Source organism: Chrysochloris asiatica, unplaced genomic scaffold (genome assembly GCF_000296735.1).
Source record: "Chrysochloris asiatica unplaced genomic scaffold, ChrAsi1.0 scaffold00023, whole genome shotgun sequence".
NCBI classification, from domain to species: Eukaryota; Metazoa; Chordata; class Mammalia; order Afrosoricida; family Chrysochloridae; genus Chrysochloris; species Chrysochloris asiatica.
In genome coordinates, this window is record NW_006408541.1 from 5,249,141 (window position 1) to 5,268,199 (window position 19,059).

A 19,059-nucleotide genomic window follows, 5' to 3' on the forward strand; every position below is an offset into this window, starting at 1 on the left:
TTGTACCGCATGACTGATCTGGATATGTTCTTTTTGACGGTGAATGCAACACCATTCCTCTTCCACCACAAGAGAAGAACAGAAATGAAAAGCATTCAGAAACTCTTATATCAATTTGTTAAAATTATTTTTGCATTAAATCTCATAATGAAAAACCAGGGCATTGTATTTTCTGTTTTGTTTTACTAGCATTGTATCTTTTTTCTTTCTATATTACAAAGAAAAAATTATTTGTCCATGATGACAGGTGCTGAAAGACTTTGCCTTTACCCTGTTTTGAGGCACCTGAGTTAGGGTGTTTATACAAGTAATTTGTTATATGCTTTGAAAATGTTCTCTCCCTCTCTAAGATGCTTGTTGATGAAAACATCTGCTTTATTCTTTATTTCTTTCTTCATATGATATACCCCTTCTCATAATTCATTTCTCAAAGCAGAAAATGGCTCTGACAGACCCCAACACTCATTTCAGCCTGTGCCTTGCTTGAGTTTACATTTCACTGTGGTACAGTGATACTAACAGCTATTTCATGGTGTTATCTAGCAGATGAAATGGTATAATGTATATGCACTATTTAGGACACCTGGTGTGGCATCATAGGATAAACACTGGACTGCTAACTGCAAGGTTGGCCATTCAAACCCACAAGCCACGTCTCTGAAACCCTATATAGGGTTGCTATGAGTTGGAACCAACTTGATGGAACTTAACAACAACAACAACAACATGTGCTCAAAAAAGAGCCCTGGTGGCACAGTGGCTAAGTGCTCAGCTGCTAACATCAAGGTCAGTAGTTCGAATTCACCAACCACTCCATGGGAAAAAGATTTACAGTCATGGAAACTCTAGGATGCAGTTCTTTGTCCTGAAGACCTGCTATAAGTTGGAATCAATTTGAAGGCCGTGAGTGATGTGCTCAAGAAGCCCTGTTGGCACAATGGTTAAGCTGTTGGCTGCCAGCCATCAAGTTGGTGGTTCAGTTCTGTGGAAGAAGAGAACTGGTGATCGGCTCCTGTAAAGACTGCTGTTAAATACCACTGAGTTGATTCTGACTCATGGAGAGCCTGTAGAGATAGTAGGTTTGAGCCACTGAGTTGATTCCAACTCACAGCAGCCCTGTACGACAAAGAGTTTCCATGACTGTGGTTAAGGTTGGATGCTCATCTTACAGTGCCACATCAGAAAACCCAATGGGGCAGTTGTACTCTGTTATATATGTTTGTTATAAATCAGAATCAGCTTGATGGTACTCAACAACAACATATTGCCAATAATTGTTAGCTGTGACTCACATTCAAAGGAACCCTGGTGGCGCAATGATTGAGTGCTTGGCTGTTAGCTTAAAGGTCAGTGGATTGAACCTACCAGCCACTCTATGGGAGAAAGTTTTGGCAGTCTGCTTCCCTAAAGCTTTGGAAACCCTATGGGGCAGTTATATTCACTTCTACAGGGTCACAGAAGTCCTTTGGTGGCACTTATCAGTAGGATAAGTACTGAATTGCTAATTGCAAGGTTGGTGGTTCAAGTCCATCAGCTTCTCCTTGGAAACCTTATGCAGGGTCACTGAGTCAGACTTGACTTGATGGCACTTAGTAACAACAACAAGGTCACTATGAATGAAAACTCACCCTATAACAGTGAGATGGCTGGGCTCCCCATTCAGAACCTAATTGAAGTTTTTTCTTGTCTACAGTAAATAGGAAACCCTTACAGGGTCAGTGGAGTTCTGGTGTGGTGCTGTAGGATAAAGCACTGGGTGGCAAACTTGGTTTGGACTGTAAGGTCGGTGGTTCAAAGTCACCACCCACTCTTTGGAAACCCTACACAGGATTGCTATGGGTCATAACTGACTCGATGGCACTCAACATAATGTGTCTGAAATATGAGAAATGAAGTCTAGCCATCCTGACTTCTAATGAGATTTCTGGCTGTACTTTTTTCAACACAGGTTGGTTTGTTCTTTTGGCAGTCCATGGTACTTTTAATATGCTCCTCCAACACAATAACTCAGATGCATCAATTATAGAAGGGTCTTCTCTATTCACTGTTCAGCTTTCACATGCATATGAGGTCACTGAAAATATAATGGCTTGGGTCAGTTGCACCTTAGTCCTCAAACTGAGAGTTTTGCCCTTGAACACTTTAAGGAGGTCTTGTGTAGCAAATTTGCCTAGTTCAATTCATTGTTTGATTTCTTAACTGCTGCTTTCATGAATGTTAATGGTTGATCTGATCAAAATGAAGTCTTTGACAACTTTGTTCTTTTTCTTCAATTATCTTGATGTTATTATTGACCCAGTGATGAGGATTTTTGTTGTCTTTAAATGAAGGTTCATCCCATACTAAAGGCTGTGGTCTTTGCTCTTTATCAGTAAGTATTTTCAGTCTTCACTTTCAGCAAGTAATGTTGTATCATCTGCCTATCTCAAATTGTTAATGTGTCTTAGCATTTCAGGTGGAAGCATATGATCAAGAGCCAATGGTACTGAAGGAAGAAGTCCAGTGTGCATTGAAGGTATTGGCAAAGAACAAGTCTTCAGCAATTGAGGGTATACAAATTGAAATCTTTCAACAAACTGATGCAGCACTAGAGACACTCACTCATCTAGGCCAGGAAATTTGGAAGATAGCCACCTGGCCAACCAACTGGAAAAGATCCATATTTGTGCCCATTACAAAGAAAAATGACCCCATAGAATATAGAAATTATTGAACAATATCATCAACATTACATATAAGTAAATTTTCCTGAAGATAATTCAGAAAGAGTTGCAGTGGTATTTTGACATGGAGAAATTCAAACCAGGTTTAGGAAAGGATATAGAATGAGGCATATTATTGCTAACATCAAATGGATATTGACTGAAAGCAGAGAATACCAGAGAGATGTTTGCTTGTGTTTTATTGACTATGCAAAGAAATTTGATTGTTTGGATTATTACAAACTATGTTTAACATTTTGTAGAATGGCAATTCCAGAACACTTAATTTTGCTCATGGGGAACCTGTACGTAGACTAAGGGGCAGTTGTTCAACAGAACAAGGGGATAATGAATGGTTTAAAAACAAAATATATGCATACAAGTTGTGGTCTTTAGCCATGTTTATTAAATTTGTATGCTGATAAAAATAATCCAAGAATCTGGACTACACGAAGAACACAACAGCTGGATTGGAGAAGGACTCATGAACAACCTACAATATGCAAAGGACATATTCTTGCTTGCCAAAAATGAAGAGGACTTGAAGCTTTTACTGTTATAAGCCAAAGACTACAGACTTTAAAATGGATTGTACCTCAATATGACGGGGGAAAAAAAAAAAAATCCTCACAACTGGGCCAATAAACAACACCATGACAAATACAGAAAATATTGAAGTTGTCAAGGATTTCATTTAACTTGGATCCACAATACAAGTAAAATGGAAGCAGCTGTTAAGAAATTGCATTGGTCAAATCTGTGCAAAAGAAAAAAAAAAATTAAAAATTTAAAAAGCAAACATGTCACTTTGAGGATTAAAGTGTGCTTAACCCAAGCCATGGTATTTTCAATCACCTCACATGCATGTGAAAACTGTAAAGTGAATAAGGGAGACAGATGAAGAATTGATGCCTTTGAATTATGGGGTTATCAAAGACTACCTTGGAGTGACAGAAGAAAGGATCAATCTGTCTTGAAAGAAGTATAGCTGGGATGCTCTTTAGAAGGGAGGATGAAAAGGCTTCATCTCATGTACTTTGAGTATGTTGTCAGGAAGGACCAGTCCCTGGAGAAGGACAGGATGCTTGGTAAAAAAGAAAACAGGGGAAGAGACTCAGCATGATGGGTTGACCTTTAAAGTGATTTCAACAATAGGTCCAAACAATAACACTTGTGAAGACAGTGTTTGTTGTTATTGTTAGGTGCCATTGAGTGGGTACCAACTCATAGTGGCCATATGCACAACAGAACTAACCAATGCCCAATCCTGGGCCAATCTCACAATCACCGTTATGCTTGAGCCCATTGATGCCACCACTGTGCCAATTCATCTAGTTGGGGTCTTCCTCATTTCCCTCAACCTTCCACTTTACCACGCATGATGTCCTTCTCCAGTGACTGGTCCCTCCTGACAATATGTCCGAAGTATGAGAGATCCTGTATGGCCATCCTGGTTTCCAAGGAGCACTCTGGCTGTATTTCTTCCAGCACAGATCTCCATGGTACTTTCAGTGTTCTACTCCAAATCCATAGCTCATATGCATCAATTCTTCTACAGTCTTCCTCATTCACTATCCAAAGACAGTGTAGGACCAGGGAATGTTTTGTTCTGAGATACATAGGATCACTATGAGTCAGAACCAAGTTGTTGGCACCTAATTATAAGATTCAATGAAGTGTTTGTCACTGTGATGAGTCTAGTTATGAATTATTCCTCTGTGGACAAGGAAACTTGGAGGAGAAAAGGCAGAATAAAGTCGTGGAAGACCGACAGTGTAATCCCTTCACTGTGCTGGGCCAGAGCTTCCGCTGAGGCTCTATCTCTAGGGTCTACTCCCACCCATCTATGTCCACCATGCTTCCTTTGAGGTCCCTGGGAGCCTGTCCAGGTACCCAGCCCCTCCAAGGGTTAGGCTTTAGGCCCAGATCTTTGCAATTTGGGATGTCATTAAACTTACTCATTTCTTACAAACACCATCTTTCTTTCCTCCCTTTCACCTCACAGTAATTTTAAGCTGTAGGACATCAGACTGCATAGAAGCTGGGAACCCAGAACAACAGCCAGCTGCTTAGGTACCACCTGTGCACCCATCCAGGGGCCAAGGCCACTGAAAAGCCAGCCCTTCATGGGAGCTGGACCATGGGCCCCTACTGGCAAGAGGGAGTGGAGGGCTCTGGGCAGTGGGGCCCAATTACCCTACGGCTGCCTGGACACTGTCCTCAGGAGAGGATGTGCCACAGCCAGAGCCACCATGCCCACCATGTGGTTAATGCCCCCAATAGAGCAGATTTTCTGTTATTGTTGTAAACAAGAAATGTTGGATAACGAGAGAGAGTCGATGAGCGAGAGGTAGGCATAAACCATAGACTAGAATTTGAAGGCATGTTGCAAGAAGAAGGCACTCGTTGAGTGATTCAGATGGTCCAGTGTTGAGGCAATGAGTAAATATGTCCTTGATCTGCACTTCTCTCTGATTCTTCTCCCTTGGATTCCCAGGCGAATCTATTAGAATTGTTGAAGAGGACATGGCATCTGCACAAAGCTAGAGGGGACAGGGCTAAAATGATAACATGTCAAAGAAAGTGAGTGTTTGCTTACTCAGAAGAGAAGAGAGGATGCCATTGAATCTGTGCGTGACTATGGATAGATCAGAGTTTGGGTGCAAATGAAATGGGATAAATAACCAGATGACAGTTTTGTAATGCGAAGCCAGAATCCCATTCACTCTGTGTCTTCTGAATATGCACTAGATATTTTGAAGCCAAATTACTGTTTTAGTCCCACTTCAAGGGTGATGATTAGCATATTTATTGGGTAATGATGAGCTATGAAATTATCAACCACTGGTCAGAAACATGTTACTTGCCGGGTCCGTGGTGGATAGCTTACAGCCAAACAGGTGGTACTGGGATTTCTAATGCCAAATGGCTTGTTGGAAGACTCTAGCCTTACCCCTGACCTGGAGCAGCTGGAAATGAGGATTTAGAGAGGACAAACAACTTTAGAGTGGAAAATCAATTTGCATAAACATGATGGAGTTCTTGTTTGGGAGGACTGGAGACAGAAAACACAATAATTGAAAACCCAGTCTCAGGCCAACTGAAATAGAAAATCCCATCATTTATAAGTAGAGAAGTTTGTTTCAAAATTTATTGCAAAGATAGTGATGATCCCAGTTCCATAGCAATTAAAGGCTATCTGAAGTAAAGCAATATTGGAATTCAATCTTATTCCAGTTACCCCAAAATTGTCATTGTTGTCACTAAGTATGTTCCGAATCATAGTGGCCCTGTATAAGGTTTCCAAGGAGCTGCTGGTGAATTTGAATGGCTGACCTTGCAGTTCAAACCAACCTCATGGTCTAGTAGCGCCTCACCAGAACTCCACCCCCAAAGTGACCTTAAACAACGGGCATTTATTGTCAATTGCAAGTCTACAATTTGGGTGGTTATTCTGTATGGGTGGGGCTTGGAAAGACTGGGTGATCTTAATGGTGGAACTTGGCTTATCTTGACTGTTTTTTTTTTTTTTTTTTTTGGTCAGTTGGGCATCGGCTGAGTTTGTCTGGTCTAGGATGATCTCACCTGGGAAGTTCTCCTTTATATGGTCTTTCATTCTTCAGTAGGTTGGCCTGGGTTTGTGATCATGGTGCCCTCAAGGGTCTAAGGACAGAGCTGAAACATGGAAGGCCTCTGGAGACCCAGAAAGGAAATTGACATACCATCATTATTGTTGCTAGGTGCCATCGAGTCTATACCGACTCATAGTGACCCTATGTACAACAGAATGAAACACTGCCCAATCCTAGGCCAACCTCACAATTGCTGCTATGTTTGAGCCCATTGATGCTGCCACTTTACCAATCTCATTGGGTGTCTTCCTCTTTTTCTCTGACCCTCCATTTTACCACACATGATGTCTTTCTCCAGTGACTGGTCCCTCCTGACAGTATGTCCAAAGCACGAAAGACGAAGTCTGACCATCTTGACTTCCAATGAATGCTCTGGCTGTATTTCTTCCAATACAGATCTGTTTGTTCTTTTGGCAGTCCATGGTACTTTCAATATTCTACTTCAACACCATAACTTAAATGCATCAATTCTTCTATGATCTTCCTTATTCACAGTCCAACTTCCTTATTATATTCAACTTGTGCATGTGTATGTTCTATTGGCCAAAGTTAAGTCCCAAGACCAGTCATATTCAAAGAGAAGAAACAGATCCCTCTTCTTAACTGGAGGATCTTCAAGATCACATTGAAAGAGGAATAGCTTTAGGGCGAACTGACACCATGTTGTGCAAATAATCTGCTGTTTACATTCACTAGCTAGGGGACTTTGAATAACAACCAATCTAATCTTTAGCCTCCTTGCATACAAAACAGAAATAACAATGATATCATTCTTACAGCATTGTGGTGAAGGTGAAGTAACATAGGGATGTAAGCAGTTTAGTTCATTGTCTGGAGACACAATTGTTCTTGCTAACTGCTGTTGAGTCAGTTATGACTCATAGTGATGCTGTTTAGGGTTTCCCAGGAGCTACTGATGAGTTTGAACCATAGACCTTGCAATTCAAACCAACTTTAGGTCCAGTGCTTATCCTACAGTGCCCCACCAGAACCCCAGGAAGTCTATATCATTACTCTCATTAAACTAGAACTGGGAACCAGGAAGGGAGACAACTTTTTCTTTTGGAATCACTCTCTGTCTTACACTGAATGAAGCTGCAGGGTTATTTAATTTAGTCACAACGTCATCTAGAATTTGAAATCCAAATGCACACTCTGCTCCAGAGATGATGCTGTACTCTCTGGTTCTTAGGAGGGATCTGAGACAGAGCAGGTCCTCAATAAATAGCTGTGGAATGAACAACGTATGAATGAAGAAACATACATGTTTGATTTGCAGTAGCCTCTGACGTTTGCTGTTCCTTGTATCTTCCAATAATCCCACAATTACAAAGTTGAAAGCTCTGTGAAGAACTCAATTCAGGCTTGTGGAATTAAATCCATTACCCCATGGAATTTGACTCTCCTTTTCACCTTACCATTCCACCTCTTCTTCCCAAGCCCACCAGTCATTTCCAGTCTCCGTATTTAGTTTCCATTCAAGGAAAGGTGTTAGCTAGCCTCTGTGGGTATGGATGTTTTTCTTTGCTTATTTCATTGTTTAGGAAGATTAGTGAGACTCTTTAAAACCTTACCTGCACTTTTGCCTTTAAATTAGGTGACTCTTTCAGGCAAAATGAAGCCAATAATTCTTGCCCTCTCTCTCTTTGCAAATTGAACCCTGGTGTATCGCTGTAAGATAACCACAAGGTTGGTGGTTCAAACCCACCATCCACTCCTTGAAAACCCTATCAGGGTTGTCATGAGTCTTAACAATATGATTGATATTCGTTGCCATTGAGTCAATTCTGACTCATAACGACCCCATGTGACAGGGCAGAACTGCCCCATAGGGCCTTCTTGACTGCTATCTTTATAGAAATACACCACCAACTCTGTTTTCCCACAGAGCCGCTGGGTGGGTTCAAACTGCAAACCTTTCAGTTAGCAGCCAAATGCTTAACCAGTGTGTCATCAGGGTCCTTATACACACACATACTTACAATTTTATTATATTTAAAATTTTATATTATATATTACAAAACTATATTATTGTTTTTAAGTGCTGTTGAATTGGTACTGACTCATAGTAACCCTATATAGGGTTTCCAAGGAGCAGCTGGTGGGTTTGAACCACAGACATTGCAGTTAGCAGTCCAGACTGGACTTTACCTGACTGGATTTGTCTAGATGTTTATCTTTACTTCCCAAATTAAGTAACCTTTTAAAAGATCCATGTTGTTTACTTCTTATGGAACTATTCTTTGAATATCCGATTTTATATTGGTGGTGATTATGTGCTATGGAGTCCGTTTCGACTCAAAGTGACCCTGTATAGCGTTTTGGAGGCTGTAAATCTTTATGGGAGCAGAAAGCCTCATCTTTCTCCCATGGAACTGCTGGTAGTTTTGAACTGCTGACCATGAAATTAGCAGCCTGACTCATAACCATTACGCTCTTTGGTTTTATATTTGGGACTAATTTTTAAGGAAACTCTTTCAAATAAATTGTAAAAGATTTGGACTGAGGTGGGAATCTAAAGCCACACAGAAGTAAGAGAGAGAGCGAATAAAAAAGAAAAAAAAACAAGCTGCAGGAGTTAGGGGTATTTTGTTGGGTTAGTAAAACCTTCAAGAAGACACAACAATGGAATCCAACTGTCTGAAAGGTGGTCCTATAGACCACTGGTGCTGACCTCATTCTGCACGGAATAGGAAGAGGACTGTGGGACCCTCAACTTTTTTCTTTCAGGGTTACCTGAAACTCACTTAGATTAGGGAGCTAAGGATTTGCTCACTCATCGACTAAATGCTGTTGTTAATTTAACGTTAGACATTCAAGTGAGGGCTACTGAAATCTTCCTGCAGTGTTAACCTGCTAACCCAAAAGTTAGTAGCTCAAAAAAAAGCAGATGCTTTGCAGGAGAAGGATGAGGCAATCTGGTTCTGTGGAGATTTACAGCCTCGGAAACGCTAGGGAGCAGTTCACTTCTGTCCTATAGGGTCTCTGTGAGTTGGAATTGACCCAATGGCAGCGGATTTAAGATACATTTGATACTGTTGATGGATTCCCTAGTCACTGGGAAATAATCTACTATTGATGAATCTGTTATTTCCCCTGCTTTATAACAAACCCTAGGTACTATTCATATCCATCACTTCAACAGTTTCCTAACAATGCGTTGTGATTTCTAAATGATTCCACTTAAAGGCTGCATTGCCTGTCCTCTTGCTTAATTTGCATGTATTCAAAACAATTGCTCCCTGAGTTTTACGTTATCATGAAGTACAGACTGTTGGTTGTGGTGCCAGACAGAAGCAACACTTAGAACTTCTGTTAATCTACCATGGATTTATTTACTACTGCAATCTAATTTTTCTTTGGTTGTTTTTTTCAGTGTGTGTGTGTGGCCCAAATAGACCTTCAAGTAGAGAGCTTTCTGTATAAGAAACGATTTACCAAGAAATGAATTTGGTCAGAGTCTCAGCATCCTGGGCCCAGAAGGGAAAATGGAAGATGAAGTTAACTAGATAATATGATAATCCATCACATGAATGTGCTGTGTCTCCAACTCCAAACATAGTTAATAACACAGTAGCAGGGCACAGTTATATAAATGTCTACAGAGCAATCTGTGGACAGGTCTCATTCTTATGCATAAAGTTTATCTTATTTTTAAGAGCTTTTGTTTGTGCTTCTAATTTTAATAGGTGAATACTGGACTTGTTCCTTCATTTTCTTCATGCTCAGGAGTCTTTGAGGAATCCTTGGCTCGTCTGTTATTTTTGAGAACATATTTCTGTTATATTGAGAAAAGCCTTGTTTTCATTCAGCCACTGGTTGTGACTTCCAAGAGGAAAGCAGGTCACTTTGCCATTTCAAGGAAACAAACAGAAAGTTAATACAATCCAGAGCCAAAGGACAGTTTCTGGGACCTGTAATTGTCACCAATTGATGGGCCTGGAGGCTGTTTCTTGAAGTAGTTGGTGCCCAGGGGTTGGACTAGAGTTGTAGGAGTTATTTCTGACTTCTGCGCTGTAGTATAAGCACTGGACCTCAAGGTCGATTTGAACCAAAAGTTCAGTGGTTCAAACTCACCAGCTGCGCTGCTTAGTGATGGTGGTTCTGTGCCATGGAGTCTGTTCCGACTCATAGCGACCTTGTACAGGGTTTCCGAGGCTGTAAATCTTTACGGGAGCAGAAAGCCTCATCTTTCTCCCACGGAACAACTGGTAGTTTCGAACTGCTGACCTTGCGGTTCGCAGCCCAATTTGTAACCACAGTACTACCAGAGTTCCTTGGAAACCCTAGATAGGGTCACTCTGAGTTGGAACCGACTCCACAGCACTTAACAACAACAACAGCAATCTAACATACAGATCAAGAAGATGAGGTGGAGGGGAAGCGTTTTGGGAAAGGTTCTGGGATTTGAAGTTAATTAGGTACTTTTTAACTCCTGGTGTGGTGCTGTGGGTTAATGTGCCAAACTGCAAAGCCTTTTGAACTGCAACGTCAGTGGTTCAAGTTCACCAACTGCTCCTCAGAAACCCTATACAGGGTTGCTATGGGTCGGAATCGACTCAATGGCACTTAACGACAACAACAAATCTTTCAATAAGACATTAAGATACTGTGACAAACCAGTTAAACAATTTGCCATTGCATGGATTCGGACTCATGGCAACACCATGTGTGTCAGAGTAGAACTGGGTTCCATGGGGTTTTCAAGACTGTTACCGTTAGACTCCATGGCACATCACCACCATCACCACCACCACCACCACCTTTGAGAAGCATATTGCCAGGCCTTACTTCCCAGGTGCTTCTGGGTGGAGCCGAACTTCCAATCTTTTGTTTAGAAATTGAGCGTGTTAGCTGTTTCCTCCTCCCAGGAACTCCAAGACACAATGAAATCCTCTTATAATCCAGAATAGAAGATGGAAGAAGACGTAAAAGGCATGTTTAGCCTACAACATTTTTGAAGACACTCGAATTCTGACACATATGAGAGTACATTAAATACTAAACTCAGAGCATCACTGACTGGGTCAGAATGCTGGATTCACTCAGGTAGGAGACCGTATTTCTGCCTCCGAATGACTTTTAAACACGAAAACCTATATACCTGCCCCAGAACAAAGTTCATGTGGGGTTTGCCGATTTGTTTATCTTTTACTCCTTTTATTTTGTGGACTATTTTGGGTCTTTTTTCTTTTTCGGTAATTTTTACAAATAAATAAAAGTTTAGAGAATAATATAACTGCTGTTTTCTTACCACCCACAGTTGACAGTTGTTATGAAATTACTATTATTTTTTCAACTTTTTTTCTGTAAATGAAGTATTATAGAGAGATTTGAAGTGCCTTTTGATCTCACTCTCAATGCCATTTCCCCCCTTTATTTTCTCATCTTTAACTCACAGTGACCTTATGCAAAAGAGAATGAATGAGACCCTGCTCTGTCCTGCACCATCCTCACAATTGTCACGTTTGAGCCCATTGTTGTCGCCACCTTGTCAATTCATCTTGTTGGGGGTCTTTTTCTGTTGTCGCTGGTGCTACCATTTACCAAGGGACTGGTCCTTCCTGACAACACGTCCAAAGTTCTAGAAACAAAGTCTCACCAGCCTTGCATATAAGGAGAATTTTGGTTGTACTTCTTCCAAGACAGATTTGTTGGTTCTTCTGGCAGTCCATGGTAAGTACTTCAATATTCTTCTCCAACACCAGAACTCAAATGTGCTGACTTGTGTACAATTTTCCTTATTCATAGTTCAACTTCCACGTGCATATGAGGCAAATAAAAATACCATGGCTTGGGTCAGGTGCACCTTTGCTCTTGAAGTCACATTTTTGCTCTTTAAAAAGTTCTTTTAAAAAGGTCTTTTGCAGCAGATTTGCCTAATGCAATGTGTCATTTGATTTCTTGACTGCTGCTTCCTTGAGTGTTGATTGTGGATCCAAGCAAAATGAAGTCTTTGACAACTTCAATCTTTTCTCTGTTTATCTTTATGTTATATATCTGTCTATTTTCTCATAAAATAGATCCTCGGGTGATGCATGTAGGACTACATGGTCATTTTGAGTAACAGGGTCCGTGGTTCAAATCCACCAATTGCTCCTCAGAAATTCAGTGGCACTATGAGTAGGAACCGACTTGATGGGACTTAACAACAACAACAATTTACTCATATGTAATCACAATCATCACTCTAGGGTAAACACTGGCCTACTAACCACAAAGCTGTCCAAATCCAAGAGCTGCTCCTCAGAAACCCTACACAGGGTCCCTCTGTGTCAGAACCAACTCTATGGCACTTAACAGCAATGACAAACATAATCATAAATATGCTATGATAAATATCTTTTTAGTACATTTTTGTGCCTTCATGAACATATATATGTTTCTATCTGTATATATATGTATATGAGATTGTATATTTTAACTCATATAAATGGCATGATACTATATAATTTTGTTATTTTCTGATCTTTATTAATGTTGAGATATAATATATGCAGATTTATTCTATTCATTTGACTTTCTTTGCAGTGTAAATATACCACATTTTTATCTACATATCTGTGGATAAATATGTAAGTTGTTGCCAATGTTTTACTATTGTTATTGTTGTGGTTGCTTAGTGTTGTCTAGTTGGTTCCAACTCATAGCAGCCCTGTATAGGGTTTCCAAGGAACAGTTGATGGATTTGGACCACCGACCTTGAGGTTCAAACTGACTTTGTGGCTGAATGTTTATCTTACAGCACCACACCAGGACTCCTTTTTACTATTACAAAAACAAAAAAGGAAAGAAAAAACAAATCCTCCAGTTAAGTCTTTCTGAATAGATATATTCAGGTGTTTTTTCTCCCTCTAGAATACATTGCTAGGAAAGAAATTATAATGCCCAAGCATATGTGAATTTAAATTGTTCTCCAAAATATCTTTGTCCCATATTTTCAGCAATTTATAGTGTAAGTATTAACTTATTAGAGTAGCTCTCTACTTACATACTAGACTCCTGGTGAGATGCTGTAGGATCAACACTGGACTGTGAACCACAAGGTCGGCAGTTCAAACCCATCAGCTGCTCCTCAGAAACCTTATACAGGGTGTCTGTGAGTTGGAACTGACTCAACGGTATACGCACTGCGTATATCTGGGCTCAGTTTCCTGTTCTTTACCAGGAGGCTTGGTGGTGCAGTAGCGTAAACATAGACTTAGTAACCAAAAGGTTGGTGGTTGGAACCCACCAACTACTCTGTAGGAGAAAGATATGGCTGACTGCTTCTATATAGATTATTGGTGTTGCTAAATGCCTTCAAGTTGGTTCTAATTCTCAGGGACCCTCTATAGGGTTTCCAAGGAGTGGCTGGTAGGTTTGACTTGCTGACCTTTTAGCTATCATTCCAGTGCTTATCCTACAGTACTATACAAATAACATCCTTAGAAACCCTGTGGGACAGTTCCACTCTGTCCTATATGGTAGTTTTGAGTTGGAATTTGACCCAACCCAGTGACAAAGAGATTGGTTTGTTTTGTTTGGTGATTAGGTATAGTGATTAAATGCTTGGCTGCTAACTGAAAGGTTGGCAGTTCAAACCCACCAGCTGCTGTGTGGGAGAAACTTGGGACAGTCTACTTCTATAAAGATTTATAGCCTCAGAAACCCCATGGGGCGGTTCTACTTTGTCCAGTAGAGTCATCATGAATCAGAATTGATTTGACGGCCACTGGTTTGATTTGGGTTTTGATGAGTTGGACTATTATTAAGTTTCTCTCTAGATGTAATGTTCTATTAACAACAACAACAACAGCTTTCCTCTTGGGTTTAGATGTATAATGATTGTAGTGGATATTTTTTAAAATTTGTTTTATTCATTTTTAATAATGAATTAATAAACATCAATTTGTGACTTCATTTGCTGACTAATTTCCATCCGTCCTTCTTCTAGTTTTATGCGCAATTCTATTGGGGAAAAGCAATCTTTTCAATGAATTTTCATTGGAAATGACCGCACTCCTGGCTTATGGACCTAGTATTTCCTCCTCCTTGTCATAGGGATTGGTTCAGGCTTGGATACATGATACAGCTCAGGCCACTTAGAGTGAAATCTACGACGTGCTAATCTTTAATCTGAGAGCCCGTAGATCTGAGATGTTTTGCAGACATTTTTCACTATGTGCAGCCAGAAAATAAAGCCAACATGGAGGAGAAAAGGGATATCCACGAAGCTAGGACCTTGTGGCATCATATGAAACCATGGATCAAACTATATGCTAAAGCAGTTTGAATCCTGTATTTTAAAATATAGTAACTTGCATAAAGAAACCCCATTTCTGCTTTAGCAAACTGAAGATATGTTCTTTTTCATTTGCAATAAAAAAAGAGCTAAGTGAAATCTACCACCTGTAGCAAGGAATTATAGCATAAATGAGAAATGTGTTGTAACTTCATTCCCTAGAAACTAGAGACTAGAAAATCTAGAAGAGTCTAGATAGTCACATGATAAGAGTTGCAAAGAATAGTAGAGGCTTAGAAATGAACCAACACATTCCATCAGGTCATATAAAGAGAAACTATTTGCTCTGATTTTTTTCCATGGTTTCCATTAGTTCATCTGGTAATTAGAAATCCTCCGCTCCCACTGAGCTGAGTGAATAAGTTATGAAGAAAAGACCCTGAGAAGTTCTCAACATCTACCTCTATAAAGTTCTATCAAGTTCCTAGAGTTTAAACATACACTAAATAAAAGGCCTATTAATCAATAAGACACACGGTGATGGAATGACCATAAAAATATAAGCTATTTAGGGAAAGATCTACTGTTAATAGAATGAGATTTGAAAGGCATTTAACACGGGATCATTTTCTTTACAAAACATCCCGTCTCCATCTCTGTCTCCTTGGAACATTAAACACAAATGAGTCCATGCAAAATATTAAGTCTTGTGATGATTTATGGTTAATAGTAAATTCAGAGAAAAACACACCAATTTGAGGCATTATTGTTATTAAGGGACAGTCTGTGCTTTTATCTTTGGCAATCAGCATGTTAACTCATAGTCTCTCTTTTGCATATTCATAGTCATGGTCATTTTACAGGCAATATCCATAACTGGCTTTTAAAATTTCTTCACCATGGCTTCCTCGTGTTGGCAAGATGCCATCATTTAATATTTTCCCCAGCAGACAAGTTTTAAGACTTTATTTTACTTTCAGAGAAAAGATAGGAAATGATGCTCATGTAAATGAGAAAGAGCAGAGTCCAGGATGCCTCATTATCAAGATCTGGCCCCAGAGGAGTTTGCTTTTTCACATTTTCCTCTGTGCCATTAAATACACACATTGGTATTCTGTAGCTATTTTCTCCTCATTTCCTTTGTCCATCATTTGTCTCTTCAGATTGGACACCGTTTCTTATCTGTTCCCATCCTGTCTGAGAAAAAGAGAGAGAGAGAGAAAGCATGATTTGTACCAAATCAACAAAACCTTATTTATAAACTATGATAGTATTGAAAACACCTGTAACTGAAAAAACACAGTTGGTGGTATTCTTTGACAAATTGAACCATTTGAGGAAGACAGAAAACTTATCAGATTCCACCTTGGCCACACAAGCGAAAACCATCCCGTCATCTACTTAAACTATTTCCCTCTGCTTTGGATGATGTTACAAATGGAAGATAGCAATTACAAACATGTGAAAATATATAATGCTTCATTTTGCTAAACACCCATAACAAAATAGAAAAATTTAAAATAATTTGGATGGGCACTAAACCATGGCCAATGTGAGCAACACAAATTTGAGATGACACTGAATTATAGAAGGCACAATTTACTTGTCAAAGGGTGACTCATGGCGTTCAAATGATTCTTCATAATTCCCAATGCCTATCATGACAGTAAAGGAGCTCTGGTAGCATAGTGGTTATGAATCAGGCTGCGAACCTCAAGGTCAGCAGTTTGAAACTACCAGCTGTTCCGCGGGAGAGAGATGAGGCTTTCTGCTCCTGTAAAGATTTACAGCCTCGGAAACCCTGTACAGTGTCGCTATGAGTCAGAACCGACTCCACGGCACATAACAACAACAACATTAGGACAGTAAAAGGGGTTATATGATAAGACCACACCCCAAGATTTGGAACAGATTGGAGAATTAATAAGCGTGTGGAATTTACAATATTAAAATATTAACAAAGTGAACTCAAACCTCCAAAAACTAAAACCTGCTATCATCAGATTAGGAGTCCTGGTGTGGTGCTGTGGGTTAATGTACTGGATCACAAAGTCGTTTCAATCTCAAGGTTGGAGGTTCAAGCTCACCAGTCACTCCTTGGAAACCCCATATAGGGTTGCTATGGGTTGGAACTGACTCGACTTAACAACAACATCATCAATTGATTCTGACTCAGAGAGACCCTCTGTAGGGTTTCTGAGACTGTTAAGTCTTTGTGGGCACCGACAGCCTCACCTTTCTTCTGTGGAGTAGGCGGTAGATTTCACCTGTCAACCTTGCAGTTAGACCAACATCTAACCCATGGGCCCCCAAGATTCCTTGAAGTGATCTCAGTGAGATAAAAATGATACCAACTTTCTCCTCTGAAAATTGATTTCCAGTTTGCCTCAGATAGATTCTCTTGACCCATGTCTCATAATACAATCTACCTTTTATTAAAAGCCTTTTTAGTGACAACAAATTTAAAACATTTGAATCTTCCAGGGAAACACTGCATGCATTTTCCTCATCTTTGCAGCCCCAAAGCCTAATGCTGTACTGACACGCTGTTGTTGTTGTTAGGTGCTGTCCAGTCTCTTTCCACTCACAGTGACCCTACACATAACAGAAACGCTGCCCGCCCAGTCCTACACAATCCTCACTATTGTTATTACACTTGAGACCACTGATACTGCCTCTGTGTCAGACCATCTCCTTGAAGCCTTCCTTGTTTTCACTGATCCTCCACTTTACCAAGCATGATGTCCTTCTCCAGGGACTGATTCCTCCTGAGAACATATCTGAAGTATGAGAGAGGAAGTCTCACCATTCTTGCTTCTAAAGAGCATTCTGACTGTGTTTCTTCCAAGACACATTTGTTTGTTCCATGGCACTTTCAGTAGCCTTCACCAACGCCATAACTCAAATGCAGCGATTCCTTATTTATTGTCCAACTTTCACACACACATGAGGCGATTGAAAATACCATGGTTTGAATCAGTCACACCTTAGTTACTTAAAGTAACATCTTTTGCTCTTTAACACTTTAAAAAAAGGTCTTTTGAAGCATATTTGAGTCATTTATATCTTGACTGCTGCTTCCATGAGTGTTCATTGTGAATCCAACCAAAATGAAATACTTGATCACTTCAATCTTTCCTTCATTTATCATGATGCTATTTATTGGTCCAATTGTAGGGATTTTGTTTTCTTTACACTGAGGTGCAATCCATCCTGTAGGCTATAGTCTTTGACTTGCATCAGTAAATGCTTTAAGTCCTGACACGTACTGCTATTGGTGGTGGTCGCGTGCCACCATGTCAGTTCCAACTCCTAGCAACCCAGCATAGGGATTCCAAGGATGTACATCTTTACAGGAGCAGAAAGCCTCCTCCTTCTCTCATAGTTGTTGTTGTTGTTATGTGCCATGGAGTCGGTTCTGACTCATAGTGACCCTGCACAGGGTTTCCGAGGCTGTAAATCTTTACGGGAGCAGAACGCCTCATCTTTCTCCCGTGGAACCGAGTGACTGGTAATTTGGAACTTCTAAACTTGAGGTTAGCAGCCCAGCTGGCAATCCACTGTGCCACCAAGTATCCTTTGACACATAGTTGTTGTTGTTGTTGTTGCTAAATGCCTTTGAGTCAGTTCCGACTTATAACGACCCTGTATAGGATTTCCAAGGAGCAGCTGGTGAGTTTGAACTGCCGACCTGTGGTTCACAGTCCAGTGCTCTCCTACAGTGCGACACCAGGCATCCATTAACACACAGTAGTTACATAAATGTTTATGAATGAATTTCAAAAATATACAAAAAAATGACCACCAAGTATTTTTTATTACAGGGCTTGGAATCCTAGGTGATAAATAATAAGGAAAATATTTTACGTAATTTTGTTTTACATATAATATTGGGATGACACGATGTTATTGTTAGGGGTCTTGAAGTAGGTTCCAACTCGCAGCAACTCCATGTATGACAGCACCACACCACCTGGTACTGTGCCATCCTCACGACCCTCACTGTGCTCGAGCCCGTTACTATGCCTACTGTGTCAGTCATACTGTCTTCTCTTTGGCTGACATTCCACTTTACCAAGCATGATGTCTGTCTCTTGGAACTGGTCCATTCTGGTAGCATGTTCAAAGTGCATGAGACCAAGGCTCACCATCCATGCTTCTAAGGATACTGAATACTAAGAATAGAGAAAATTCTGTAGAATGTCACAAAAACAAACAGATCTGTTTCAGAAGAAACACAACCAAAATGCTCCTTAGAAGGAAATGTGGTGAGATTTCATCTCACTTGCATGGGATGACATATTGCTGTTGTTGTTAGATGCCATTGAGTCGGTCCTTACTCATAACAACCTTGTGCACGACAGAATGAAACACTGTCCAGTCTTGCATCGATCTCAAATCGCTGCTACATTTGAGCTCATTGTTACTGCCACTGTGTTAATCCATCTCTTTGTGGGTCTCCTGCTTTTTCGTTGACCCTCCACTTTACCAAGCATGATGT